Source organism: Erpetoichthys calabaricus, chromosome 17, assembly GCF_900747795.2.
Source record: "Erpetoichthys calabaricus chromosome 17, fErpCal1.3, whole genome shotgun sequence".
Classification (NCBI taxonomy): domain Eukaryota; kingdom Metazoa; phylum Chordata; class Cladistia; order Polypteriformes; family Polypteridae; genus Erpetoichthys; species Erpetoichthys calabaricus.
Genome location: NC_041410.2, coordinates 12352084 through 12367139, shown reverse-complemented (window position 1 = coordinate 12367139; position 15056 = coordinate 12352084). Strand labels below are relative to the sequence as shown.

At 43.1% G+C, this 15056-nt stretch overlaps 1 protein-coding gene and 1 long non-coding RNA gene across 3 annotated transcripts in view; one reads left to right on the top strand and one right to left on the bottom strand.

The window, feature by feature from the left end:
- Positions 1–15056, top strand: part of LOC127526167 (uncharacterized) — a 368097-nt gene that overhangs the window by 209635 nt on the left and 143406 nt on the right. The window lies entirely within an intron of this gene.
- The window catches only part of fbn1 (fibrillin 1), a 311649-nt gene that overhangs the window by 220343 nt on the left and 76250 nt on the right, over positions 1–15056 (bottom strand). The window lies entirely within an intron of this gene.

The window sequence follows — 15056 nt, the reverse complement described above, 5'->3', positions numbered from 1 at the left end:
CATAATGGCTAACACGGTACAACACCCTACTAATAAAAAACTGACCACTGTTAGTCTGATAGGTCAAGCATATGAGCTACGTAAAAGGTCAGTAGTGGAGCTATGAGAATAATAGCAACGTAAATGTTTTCATTATGGCATCAAACAACAACCATGTGTTGTATATTTGACATATATTTTTTCTATAATTTTGTTAATTACGCACTGTGTCTGGAAGTGTCAGTATGCTCCTTGTGTTTTGTGGGTGGTGCCCCAAGGGGCGGGGTCACCTGCCAATCACCAGCCAGAACCGCCCTCCTTCCTCTAAATCCAGAGGGTCTCCCACAGTTCCTTGCGCTGTTGTGCTTTTTGTAAATTCTATTTCCTATTATGAACGGACTTTTTCATTAGTGTTGGTGTGATCACCACAATGTAGATCAGTGTTGTGGAAGGAAGCAGAGCTCTTTGTCTGATATTGTGTGACCAAGTAGCAACATTGGTATTCCACAATGAAAGGTGAAGCCAAAAGCAGAAGTTATAAGGCCTGTTTCTTCCAAAAGTAGGAGCTAAAAGAGAACATGAGAAAGCAGTTGCAGCCCAGTTCATAGACATAAGTTTGTCAAGCACAATATGCTGAAATCCTGTTTTGAGGACCAAAAGAAATGTCCATCCATCCATCCATTTTCCAACCCGCTGAATCCGAACACAGGGTCACGGGGGTCTGCTGGAGCCAATCCCAGCCAACACAGGGCACAAGGCAGGAACCAATCCCGGGCAGGGTGCCAACCCACCGCAGGACACACACAAACACACCCACACACCAAGCACACACCAGGGCCAATTTAGAATCGCCAATCCACCTAACCTGCATGTCTTTGGACTGTGGGAGTTCGTTTGTTAATGACATTTAGAGCAGCTGCCACAATATTGCCAAAGCCATGGCTCTTTTGAGTATGCACAAGTGAGTGCAGTTTAGTTTTCACATCCCTTGTTTTGTGTTCTGTCACCTTTATCAGAAGATTTCTAGATTTTTGGTCTAGAAACTGTATAGAACAAGATTTTTGGGATTTGCTTTGGAAATAGATGAACGGAATTGATCTAGAGGAGCTGAGAAAGATTCACCTTTGTTTGATAGTAACGCACTTGCAGCACTTTGTCTTCCTTTCTGTCTCCTTTTCGGGAATGTCGAGAAACCGGGATAGATCAATCGTGGAGAAGAGAAGGAAAAAGAGGTTAAAGAAAGTGAAGAGCAGTCTTAGCTGGAGGATCTGGCCACCTGAAAGGAGGAAGCAGAACGAGCTGGGGTCTCGTGAAGGAGTGTTTGGTTGTGGCGCTCTAGGGGCTAGTTCACCGCACTGAACATACGGGTGGAGTGTGGCGAGCAAGGCAGGTGTCGATCCCAAGGAGTGCAAAGGAAGAAAGGAAGAGAGCCGACCTCGGGTGGTCTGGACGTGATGTCCTTAAGGCAGCCAAGACGGAGGTCGGCCAAAAGGAGTTTGTTGCTGTTGGGTCTCCGCCGGCTATGCGAGTTATGGGTGAGCCAGGGAGAATGAGAGAAGGAGGTGTGCTACGATCGTGAAGAGTGAGACTGCAATTTTACCCTCGGATTTTAAAGGATTTGTTAATTGTTTTTATCCCCACTGAACATTTGTTTTTCAGGATTATTTATTGCAACCTGATGCACTGCACGTTTTGTTTGGACGCTTGATTTGTGTGTAATAAAAGCACATGGCTTCATTAGAGAATTGTCCTCATTTGTCAGCTCATCTCGGTGAAATTACTGACGGTGTCGGTTTCAAGAGCTCCCCGAAGTTGGATTGGGAGCGTGGAGCGAACCCGCATCATCAAAGTGTGTTTCGAGGTTACTGGATTTTTGACATTTCACTCTGTGTTTGGACTATTCTTGGGACTTTGTATTGAGACTATTGCTTGTATTGGATTGCCTTTTTGGTTTGGGCAAAGCTTGGGGACTTTTGTGTTGCTTGTTCTTTTGTAATTTGCTGGATATTTGACATCATGCTCTGTTTTTGACTTCATATCTGGATTGTGTATTGGGGCTTTGTTCATTTTGCATTTCTTCTTTTTTGGCAACTCCTTTATGTGTTTGTGCTCAATGGAGCTTAATGTATTGTCAGAGCATTTTCCTTAAAAACAAAACCTTTTTATTTGATAAATATTATTCTTCTCTTTGGGCAGCATGGTGGCGCAGTGGTAGCGCTGCTGCCTCGCAGTTAGGAGACCTGAGGTTCGCTTCCCGGGTCCTCCCTGTGTGGAGTTTGCATGTTCTCCCCGTGTCTGCGTAGGTTTCCTCCCACAGTCCAAAGACATGCAGGTTAGGTGGATTGGCCATTCTAAATTGGCCCTAGTGTGTGCTTGGTGTGTGGGTATGTTTGTGTGTGTCCTGTGGTGGGTTGGCACCCTGCCCGGGATTGGTTCCTGCCTTGTGCCCTGGGATTGGCTCCAGCAGACCCCCGTGACCCTGTGTTCGGATTCAGCGGGTTAGAAAATGGATGGATTCTTCTCTTTACTTATAAAGATTCTACAGGGCACTTTTGTGCCTAGCCAGAGTTTTCGATGCTTTTTCCCAACTAGTGGGCATTTTTGGACGTATATGTATTGGGACTCTAAGTCATAACACCATGCAGATGCCATGGGCTCCCAGCCCCATAGCCCCCAATGCAACTGCCCCATCTACCCTGCCTATAGTTGTGCCCTTTCACAATTAATGGTGACCCCAATGTGGCCTATGATCAACTGCCATCTCACTCACAGGTGGTCTCTAAATTGTGCCACCAGGAGAGGCTCTGTCTGTGATATCAATTATTGAAACAAATGGATACATTTGAATATGTAGGACCAGTGGTAGCCCAGGATGGAAAACTATATGCAGAGATAAACCATAGGCTGCAGTGTGAATGGAACTGGTGGAAGAAGGTATCAGGAGGATTGTGTGATTGAAGAATTAAGCTGAGGGTTAAAGGTCAGGCTTGCAAGACAGTGGTAAGACCAGCCATGTTGTATGGAGCAGAGACATGGGCACTAAAGGGGGCACAGCAAGAGAAGAAGTTGAATGTGGCAGAAATGGGAATGTGGAGATGGATGTGTGGAGTTACAGAAAAGGACAAAATAAGAAATGAGACCATCAGGGGTACAACAAAAGTGGGAGAGATAACAAAGGAAGTACTGGAAAGGAGGGTGATGAAGAGAGACAATGAATACACGGGCAAAAGGATAATGGGAGTGGAAGTCCAGAGGGAGAGAAACCGAGGGAGGCCAAGTGGAGGTGGATGGATAAAGTAAAAGAAGATCTGAAGACAAAAAGGGGTTGACTGGCGAGAAGGTGCAGGACTGAGGTGTTTGGAGAAGGATGATCAAGCAAATTGAGCCCACATAGAAGTGGAAAAACATGAACAAGAATTATTTTCACCTACCGTACAACAGTTTCTGGTACACACCTATTGGACCTAATCCAAGTAAGAAGTTATGCTCTACAGGTAAGAAAAGTCAAGCCAGATTTGTAGAAGATTCCAGTCATTCCCTTCACATCAAAAGCCAAGCTTTCACAAGTGCAAACATCCATCCATCCATCCTCTTCCGCTTATCCGAGATTGGATCGCGGGGGCAGCAGCTTGAGCAGAGATGCCCAGACTTCCCTCTCCCCCGACCACTTCTTCTAGCTCTTCTGGGATAATCCCGAGGTGTTCCCAGACCAGCCAGGAGACATAGTCCCTCCAGCATGTCCTGGGTCTTCTATGGGGCCTCCTCCCGGTTAGACGTGCCCGGAACACCTCACCAGGGAGGGGTCAAGGAGGCATCCTGATCAGATGCCCGAGCCACCTCATCTGACTCCTCTCGATGCAGAGGAGCAGCGGCTCTACTCTGAGCCCCTCCTCGATGACTGAGCTTCTCACCCTATCTTTAAGGGAGAGCCCAGACACCCTGCGGAGGAAACTCTCATTTCAGCCGCTTGTATTCGCGATCTCGTTCTTTCGGTCACTACCCATAGCTCATGACCATAGGTGAGGGTAGGAACATAGATAGACTGGTAAATTGAGAGCTTTGCCATACAGCTCAGCTCCTTTTTCACCACGACAGACCGATGCAGAGCCCGCATTACTGCGGATGCCACACCGATCCGCCTGTTGATCTCCCGCTCTATTCTTCCCTCACTCGTGAACAAGACCCCAAGATACTTGAACTCCTCCACTTGGGGCAGGATCTCGCTCCCAACCCTGAAAGGGCAGAACCGAGCTGTTTGGAGAATGTTGATCAAGCATATCAACCCAAAATAGAAGTGGGAAAAGATGAAGAGGAAGTAGAAGACTTCAATGAGTGAATCTAAACTAAATAAATGTCAGTGCTAAATATTAATCCATTACACATTCATTTGTCATCCAACACCCAAGTGCCTACTATAATAATTGATCGGTTTCTGATTTTTGGTGCGGTTGATTTGTGACCCATTGCCTGAACTCGGGGAGATTTGTCCAGTTTCGATCATGAACTACTCATTTTAGGGCCTACCCCAACATCATTTCTGAACCTTGATTTGGCCACTGCATCTGTCCCTCCATCATTAATTCAGTTTGGGGTCACAGGCGTTCCAAAATTTTGTATATTTGACATTTTGGGTTGTAGATTTCCTTGTGTGTTTCAGATCACGTTCTTGCTCGTGTTCTTTGACTGCAGCTAACATACACACAGACTGAAGAATTCAGAGGTCCTTCAATGTGGCCGAGTTGTTCAGGCCTTGAGGCCTGACTTATTGAGTGATTCATTCATTCGTTTGTGATACACGTGTAGCAGCGATACAGATTAATGGATCCATTTCCCAGCTGCCCTGAGGGTATTGCCCTGATTGGATGTCTGCAATGGGTGCAGGGGCTGCTGGGGACAAGAAGGACTGGTGGGAACTTTAAAAGGGAACCGGCTAAGCAGCAAAGGATCCCCCGTTGTTTGTGTTTGCACTCATCTGTTTGTCTCATTTGCAAAACCACCCGTAGAATATCGTTTTTATCTTGAGTCGTCGATACTGCAAGGATCTGGAGTTTGTGTTTTTTTCCTCTTCTATGTAAAGTGACCTTGGGTTTGTGAAAGGCGCACTATAAATGCAACTTATTATTATTATTATTATTATTATTTATGATGTATGGATTGTCTCGTGCCTGACTGTTGTGTGAGTAGTGTTGGATTGGTTATCGTACTTCATCGGTGGGAGCGCTCCCTAAATCTCTTCACCCCGCACCGCATCAGGACTACTGGTAGGACTGTTTAATACATTACCTACAGAAGGCTGTTCCATTGATCGTCATCTTTTCCTCCATTCCACTTCATCTGCTACCGTCGCATTTGTACTGTTTATGGAATGGGTCATCAGTGTTTATTGTTAGATGTTTATTGTTGTGTTAGTATTTAATATCGTTGTGGGGAAAAGGGCGGGTTAGCGGTTTATTTGTTGTTTGTGTTTTTTGTTTCATTCAATATATTGCATAGTAATTTATTTGATTTGCTGTTAATTCGTGTCTCTGTGCGTGAGTGTTGTGAGATGGGCCAAAGCTGGGAGTGTTCCTGGGATCCCCATCAAAAAAGTAAACAAATCACCGTCCCTTTGATGGTGTGAATCTGAGCAGCGCCGGACCACTACAGACTAGTTAGATGAATGGTTGAAGCATACATTCGTATGTAATCCTAGTTCATATATAGTCCACCTTATGAGAAGGCTTTAGGAGTCGTAGTGGACTCATCACTATCACCTTCCCAACAGTGTTCAGTAGCCATTAAGAAGGCTAAGAGAATGTCAGGTTATATAGCGCCTTGATGTGTGGAGTACAAGTCACAGGAGGTTCTGCTCAGACTTTATAACATACTGGTGAGGCCTCATCTGGAGTCCTGTGTGCAGTTTGGGTCTCCAGGTTACAAAAAGGACATAACAGCACAAGAGAAGGTCCAGAGAAGAACGGCGAGAATGAGTTATGAGGAAAGATTAAAAGAGCTGAGCCTTTAAAGAGATGAAGAGGAGACCTGACTGAAGTGTTTAAAATGATGAAGGGAATTAGTGCAGTGGATCGAGACAGGAACTTTAAAATGAGTTCATCAAGATCATGGGGACACCATTGGAAACTTGTTAAGGGTGAATTTTATACAAAACATTAGGAAATTTTTCTGCACACAGAGAACCACAGACACATGGAATAAGTGACCAAGTATTGTGGTGGACTGTAGGACTTTCAGTTATTTTCATGTTATTTTAGAAGAATTAAGTGGACAGGACTGGTGAGCTTTGTTGGGCTGAACGGCCTGTTCTCGTCTAGACTGTTCTAATGCTCTAATTAACACATCAAAAATGAACGAAAAAGACATAAAACACAAATCTGTACCCATCCAGATGAGGAACCTCAGAGGAAATGAAACATTTGGTTCCGACACTGAAAAACTGTTCACTTACAACTCAGTCTACAACGTAGTAAAGTGAAGGTGTCTGAACATTTACTGAATCCACCATAGAAGTGGAAATGCATAAGCATTAAAATAAAGCAAAAAATGGGGGACTCGGATATGTGGGGCTACAAGACCTCGAAGAACGGCTTCTGTGTTTCTTTATTTTAAAAGGACTGAAAACTTGATGTTGGCTTCTGAGCCTCCTCACTTTAGCTTCCCTTTGCGTTTTTTTTGCTAACAATCACAACTGCAGACAGAATTAGTGCAGATTCGACCGTTGGACGAGGTGAACGGAACTTTCAATTTCACTTTAATCGCTAGGTCACATTTTATTTAAATTGAAAAAGCGGCTCCAAAAGAGAAAACACATTATGGCCTGAAATGGGATTTTAAGTACTTTCTTATTTAGTTAGATTTTGGGATGGCACAGCACACATTCACTGCTCAGGGCTGAATATTAACAAACTGTTTTGGTTCCCCAAAGACTGCAATTTTCTCTCAAAGTCCTTGTTTTAATCAACGCTACTGTTAACATTTTTTAGTAATGAGGGTATTTTTTTCCCACAATATGACCACACATCCTAAGTAAGGTGCAATTCATGTGAGTGCGGGAAGGAGACGGTGTGATTTGTTCCTGCTTTGTGCCCTGTGCTGACTGGGATTGGCTCCAGCAGACCCCAGTAACCCTGTAGTTAGGATATAGCAGGTTGGATAATGGATGGATGGACTTTATCCTCTAACTTATTCTATAAACGTTTCATTTTCTGCGTGTTAGGATATAATGGGTTGGACGATGACTGACTGATATATATATTAAATTAATTCCAATTAGAATTCAAGCAAAATGACACGTTTTATTGGCCAACTCAATAGATTACATTATGTAAGATTTCAAGGCAACTGAGGCCTGCTCTTCAGGCAGGTGTCACTTTGCTTGACTTCTCATTGCATCCATAATGGCTAACATGGTACAACACCCTACTAATATGTGAGTTTCCCCTTGGGATTAATAAAGTATCTGTATATCTATCTATCTATCTATCTAATACAGGCATTCCAATTAAAACTGACCACTGTTACTCTGATAGGTCAAGCATATAAGCTACAGTACGTAAAAGGTCAGTAGTGGAGCTGTGAGAATAGTAACAACGTTAATGTTTTCATTATGACATCAAACAACAACCATGTGTTGTATATTTGAGTTTTATTGTCACATTTGTTCATTATTGATGATTATTTGACATACAGTACTGTGCAAAAGTTTTAGGCAGGTGTGAAAAAATGCTGTAAACAAAGAATGCTTTCAAAAATGGAAGTGTTACTCATTTATTTTCATCAATCAACAAAATGCAGTGAATGAACAAAAGAGAAATCTAAATCAAATCAATATTTGGTGTGACCACCCTTTGCCTTCAAAACAGCATCAGTTCTTCTCGGTACACTTGCAGTTTTTGAAGGAACTCGGCTGGTAGGTTGATCCAAACATCTTGGAGAACTAACCACAGATCTTCTGTGGATGTCGGCTTCCTCACATCCTTCTGTCTCTTCATGTAATCCCAGACACACTCGATGATGTTGAGATCAGGGCTCTGTGGGGGCCATACCATCACTTCCAGGACTTCTTGTTCTTCTTTACGCTGAAGATAGTTCTTAATGACTTTGGCTGTATGTTTGGGGTCGTTGTCCTGCTGCAGAATAAATTTGGGGCCAATCATACGCCTCCCTGATGGTATTGCATGATGGATAAGTATCTGCCTGTATTTCTCAGCATTGAGAACACCATTAATCCTGACCAAATCTCCAACTCCGTTTGCAGAAATGCAGCCCCAAACGTTCAAGGAACCTCCACCATGCTTCACTGTTGCCTGCAGACACTCATTATTGTACCGCTCTCCAGCCCTTCGACAAACTGCCTTCTGCTACAGCCAAATATTTCAAATTTTGACTCATCAGTCCAGAGCACCTGCTGCCATTTTTCTGCACCCCAGTTCCTATAATTTTCATGCATACTTGAGTCGCTTGGCCTTGTTTCCACGTCGGAGGTATGGCTTTTTGGCTGCAACTCTTCCATGAAGACCACTTCTGGCCAGACTTCTCCGAACAGTAGATGGGTGTACCTGGGTCCCACTGGTTTCTGCCAGTTCTGAGCTGATGACACTGCTGGACATCTTCTGATTTCGAAGGGTAATAAGCTTGATGTGTCTTTCATCTGCTGCACTACGCTTCCTTGGCCGACCACTGCGTCTACGATCCTCAATGTTGCCCATTTCTTTGTGCTTCTTCAAAAGAGCTTGAACAGCACATCTTGAAACCGCAGTCTGCTTTGAAATCTTTGTCTGGGAGAGACCTTGCTGATGCAGTAGAACTACCTTGTGTCTTGTTGCTATGCTCAATCTTGCCATGACATGAAACTGTCTTCCACAACCTCGCCTTGGTAGCAGAGTTTGGCTGTTCCTCACCCAGTTTGAAGCTGTTTCTGTTTCAGTTAATGACTGTGTTTCAACCTACGTGTGACATTGATGATCATTAGCACCTGTTAGGTAGAATTGGTTGATCAGACACCTGACTAGAATCCTACAAAATCCCTGACTTTGTGCAAGTGGACCTATAAGAATTGATGCTGGTTTGAAGGCAAAAGGTAGGAACACCAAATATTGATTTGATTTAGATTTTTCTTTTGTTCGCTCACTTTGCATTTTGTAAATTGATAACAATAAACAATCATTATTTATATTTCTGAAAGCATTCTTTGTTTACAGCATTTTTTCACACCTGCCTAAAACTTTTGCACAGTACTGTATATTATATATATATATATATTGTGGTGGACAGCCGGGGTCCATGCCCGGCCAGGATGCCCCTACGACACTGGATTCAGGGGAGCAGCCATGGGATGCACACTATGTCCCCCGGAACACTTGGTGGCAGCCCCCCTGGGTTGCATCGGGGCCACAATGGTGGAACACTAGAGCTCATCCCTGTTGGGCTCCATGGCCACCACCCGGGGAAGCTGCAAGGCTTAATGAGCCGGTCTGGGTGGGCTATAAGAGGAGCCTGCCTGCACTACTCAGCACGCCAGAGTCGGGAGGAGGAGGATGACGAAGGTGCCCTGGGTGAAGTGGAAGAAAGAAGAGTGTGGTTTGGTGTTTTGATTTGGGACTGTGTTGTGCCTGTGGGGTATACAGGGAAGACGTGCCCCACAGGTGAAGAAAAATAAATATTTTGTTTATTTTGCCCGTGCCTCTGGTGTCAGTCAGTGTCGGGTCGGTGCCAACCAAGCGCCATCATCACAATATATATATATATATATATATATATATATATGTATTTATATATTTATATTATTTGCTGCAATTTATGTTTTTGAATATGTTCCTGTCTTCTTCTTGTCTAAATCTAAAGCATTTTGAATATCAATTTTTTTAATGTGTTACTTAAATGTTAGTTTATTCTGTTTATCTTCCATGTCCCCTTTACATTAAACCTAAGGGGACAGGCCCCCAAACCTTATAAAACTGCAACTGTCACAGTACTGTGCATCAGCATGACTGTTAAAAGCTTTTCTTTGTCTAGTTTTGAGTCTATTTTCATTTTCAGTGATCTTTTTGTTTTGCTCTAATTTTTACCATCATTTTCAACTCCATTTTCTTTTGTAAATGGACATCACCATTTTGAGAGGCTAGCATATTCCATTGCTACTGTGATGTCCCATGATCCTTTGGGAGTGTAAGGTTGGTGATGTCATCACGTGTGACGGTATAAAGATCGCCACAGGGCTTTCTTTGCTATCTGAGACTGGCTGAAAACACCACGATTTCTGTGATTTACTTTCTGACCCCTACATTTTTACAGTTTGGTTGGTTTTCTTTGATCTTTAGTATTGATCATCTGGAGTACAGAGTGCAGTTCTGGTCTCCAGGCTACAAAAAGGACAATATATAGTTCATATGTAGTCTACCTTATGAGAAGGATTTGGGAGTCCAAGTGGACGCCACACTATCAACTGCCAGACAGTGTGCAGAAGCCATGAAGAAGGCTAACAGAATGTTAGGTTATATAGCGCCTTGAAGTGTGGAGTGCAGGTCCTAAGAAGCTTTATAACACACTGGTGAGGCCTCTTCTGGAGTCTTGGGTGCAGTTTTGGTCTCCAGGCTACAAAAAGGACATAGCAGAGCTAGAAAAGGTCCAGAGAACAGCGACAAGGCTGATTCAGGGCTACATGGGATGAGTTATGGAGGAAAGATTCAAAGAGCTGAGCCTTTACAGGAGATGAAGATCAGTCCTGACTGAAGTGTTTAAAATGATGAAGGGAATCAGTCCAGTGGATCGAGACAGTGGCTTTAAAATGAGTTCATCAAGAACACGGAGACACAGTTGGAAACTTGTTAAGGGGAAATTTCACACAAACATTAGGAAGTTTTTCTTTACACAGAGAACTCCACCTTTACACACCTCGTCAAAAACAATATTATGAATTACTTTATCCTCTAGGGTGGCATGGTGGGTAGGGCTGCTGCCTCGCAGTTAGGAGCCCTGGGTTCGCTTCCCGGGTCCTCCCTGCGTGGGTTTCCTCCGGGTGCTCCGGTTTCCTCCCACAGTCCAAAGACATGCAGGTTAGGTGCATTGCCGATTCTAAATTGTGCTTGGTGTGTGTGTGTGTGTGCCCTGCGGTGGGCTGGCACCCTGCCCGGGGTTTGTTTCCTGCCTTGCGCCCTGTGTTGGCTGGGATTGGCTCCAGCGGACCCCCGTGACCCTGTAGTTAGGATATAACAGGTTGGATAATGGATGGATGGACTTTATCCTCTAACTTACATTCTATAACCGTTGCATTTTCTGCATGTTGATTGGGATATTTTTCTCTTTTTCGTTTATTGGTCGATTCTCTTTGCTCTTCGTTTTTAGCATATGCAGCTCTTTTTTATTCACTTTCTTTTTTTGATATTCATCATCAGCTCTTTTTCTATCGCGATCTAAAATTCGACGTTCTTGAATAGATAATTTGCTTTTCTGCCTTGCCGTTATAAGCGACTGCGCTGAAGGGCGAGTTAGCAGCACTGAGAGTGCGCCTAGGGGTGGGACAGAGAGAGAAGATGTGCGCAGCGGGAGTAACGATTGGGCAAGGGGTGTGGAGGGGAGTGGTCAAGGCTACATAACGTGGACATGGTGGTAAACTTTTTAATATAATAGAGAGATTTGTTCACTGCTCCTTGGGTTTCTACTAGGGGTTTAAGATGGTGCCCCTACACCCCCCCCCCCCCCCCCCCCCCCCCCCCGCCTCAATGTACAGTTTTTGACAGTGTTTTTGTGATTTGTGCTTTAACGACAGACACCCAGTAGGCTTTTCATTTCACCCAAAGCCTTGTCAAGTCTGGCGCCCTCATGTGGCGGTAATCACACTGACGTGAGGCCTTCTACATCTTTTGTGCTGCCGTTAAACGGATGGTGCAACCACTTGGGGTGTCCTGCCTCCCCCATATAAAGGAGACTAAGGTGCTCATAACGCCCCCCCTCCTTCTCTCCAAAGCATCCTGATGTCTGCCTTCGGAACAGTGGAGCAAAACTTTGCTCCTGGGGACATCTCCATGTTTCTATGACTGAACCACTAGAGGGATAAAACTTGAATAGTTATGGCAGGTTCAGTCTCGGCTTTGTGTGCCTCAAAGAAATAATGAAAGAAAGACGATACTGAGCCAGGTAGCACAAAGCAATGTTTTGTTCATTATTTTCTCCTCTCTTATAGTCGAGTGCCGAGGCTGCAAGTCTAGGGAGGCAGCAAGTATGTTTTAAAATAATCATTTCCAGATGTTCATTGTTCAGCACTGCTGTTGTACTGGTTTGGGCAGCAGAACACCTGAGTGAGTGACATGGCCAGGAAATGTCATCTGCGTTCTATTTAGAGGAACAAGGAGACCACAAGGAGACCATGGTGGTTAGCGGCTCTGCTTCACAGCTCTGGGGACACAGGATCAAGTCACACCCGGTCGCTGTCTGTGTGAAGCTGGCGTCGTCTCCCTAGGTCCATGTGGGAGTACAGCAGGTGACAGTGGGTACACCACAAGAGAGGTCACACATCCTGCACACAATCAATGATAGAACCGATATATACATTTATTATACATTATAAGTTACCAGCTGTGCTATCTGTCTAAGACAGGTTGAAATCTAAATAATCAACTTAGACCTCAGCGTTAACATTTGCAGTGCACCATCTTTGGAATGTATTTCATAATGCATGTCATAATAAAATTCATTGCATTTGTCATTCCAACAGATGGAGCATCACAAACATTAACACTGCTTTCATGAATTAAAAATCAAATGGCATATAACGGGGGTATATGCATTGCATTTGTCTTTCCAACAGATGGAGCATCACAAACATTACCACGACTTTCATGAATTAAATATCAAAGGGCCTATAATGGAGGCATATACATGACATTTGTCATTCCAATAGATGGAGTACCACAACCATTAATACAACTTTCATGAATTAAATATCAAATGGTATATAGTGGAGACATGGGCATTGCATTTGTCAATCCAACAGATGGAACATCACAAATATCAACATGACTTTCATTAATTAAATATCAAGTGGTATATAATGGAGGCATATGCACTGTATTTGTCATTCAAACAGATGGAGCATCACAAAAATTAACGTTGCATTCATGAATTAAATATCAAATGGCATATGGCGGAGGCATAAGTATTACATTTGTCATTCCAACAGATGGAGCATCACAAACACTAACGCTGCTTTCATGAATTAAATATTGAATGGTATATAATGGAGGCATATGCACTACATATGTCATTCCAACAGATGGAACATCACAAATATTAACACGACTTTCATGAATTAAATATCAAAGGGTCTATAATGGAGGTATATACATGACATTTGTCATTCCAACAGATGGAGCACCACAAGCATTCACACGACTTTGTGAATTAAGTATCAAATGGTATATAACAGAGACATATGCAATGCATTTGTCATTCCAACAGATGGAGTATCACAACCATTAACATGACTTTCATGAATTAAATATCAAATGGTATATAGTGGAGACATGGGCATTGCATTTGTCAGTCCAACAGATGGAACATCACAAATATTAACATGACTTTCGTTAATTAAATATCAAATGGTATATAATGGAGGCATATGCACTGTATTTGTCATTCAAACAGATGGAGCATCACAAACATTAATGTTGCATTCATGAATTAAATATCAAATGGCATATGGCGGAGGCATATGTATTACATTTGTCATTCCAACAGATGGAGCATCACAAACATTAACGCTGCTGTCATGAATTAAATATTGAATCTATAATAATAAAAGGCAAAGCCCTCACTGACTGACTGACTGACTCACTGACTCACTCATCACTAATTCTCCAACTTCCCGTGTAGGTGGAAGGCTGAAATTTGGCAGGCTCATTCCTTACAGCTTACTTACAAAAGTTAGGCAGGTTTCATTTCGAAATTCAAAGCGTAATGGTCATAACTGGAACATATTTTTTGTCCATACACTGTAATGGAGGAGGCGGAGTCACGTATCGCGTCATCACGCCTCCTACGTAATCACGTGAACTAAAAACAAGGAAGAGATTTACAGCACGAGTCACACGCGGGAACGAAGGTAAATGACGTTAATTTTTGACTGTCTTTTAATACTGTGTAAGCATACATATTAACACATGTGCAATTAAACGTGTGCATTTACGGGTTGATTTCTCAGGCTTAAAAGCTCGCCTTTTACTAAAAAGGTAAATGCAAAACTATTTTCAATCAGTTTATTGAAACGCTCCCGTTAAGGATTGCAATAACATATTCGCGAGATAAAAGAACGAAGTAGGGGGAAATGGAGGAAGAGCCGCGAACAGCTAAGAGCAAAAAATTAATTAAACAATTGAGAACGGAGCAAGTTAAGCATACAAGCATGTTCATAAGGGAAAGAAAGCACGGTGTAAAACGTAAGTTTAAATTAAGTTTATAGAAACGCTCCCGCTGCGGATTGCAATAACATATTCATGAGATAAAAGTTTAATGAGAACACACGAAGTATAAACGAACCACACGCCGTGGCGCAACGTTAGGGGCAAAAGTTTCAACCATTCTATGATCTGCTTCTCGCAACTGAAAGACGGCACATGGCGGATGTTAGCCGACTTGCTGACCGCAACGTTAGGGGCTTCAACTATGGCGCTGACGCCACATCTCAGTGCCAACACTTTGCACACTGTACTTAAAAGACACGCCCTCCTCGCTGGACAGTTAAAAACATCAATCAAACTAACGATGACATCAAGTATTACCCAATCAAAAGTAGGAAAAGAGGCATGTTCATAAAATGCGTGTGGGATGATTTGCATGAGACGCTGCTTTAAAAAAAAAATGATAATAAAAATACGGGATAAATCCCGTCCAGTATTGATTCAAAACGGGACGCGCAATTTCATTCTCAAACGCGGCACGATTCCGTATTTTAAAGGACGGGTGGCAACCCTACAGTGCCAGGTAACCACCCATACAATCAGATTGTGATTCAGACTAGGAATGCAATGAATGTAATTACCCCGATCTACATACAAGGCGAAAGTCTTGCAACATTCAAAGATGAT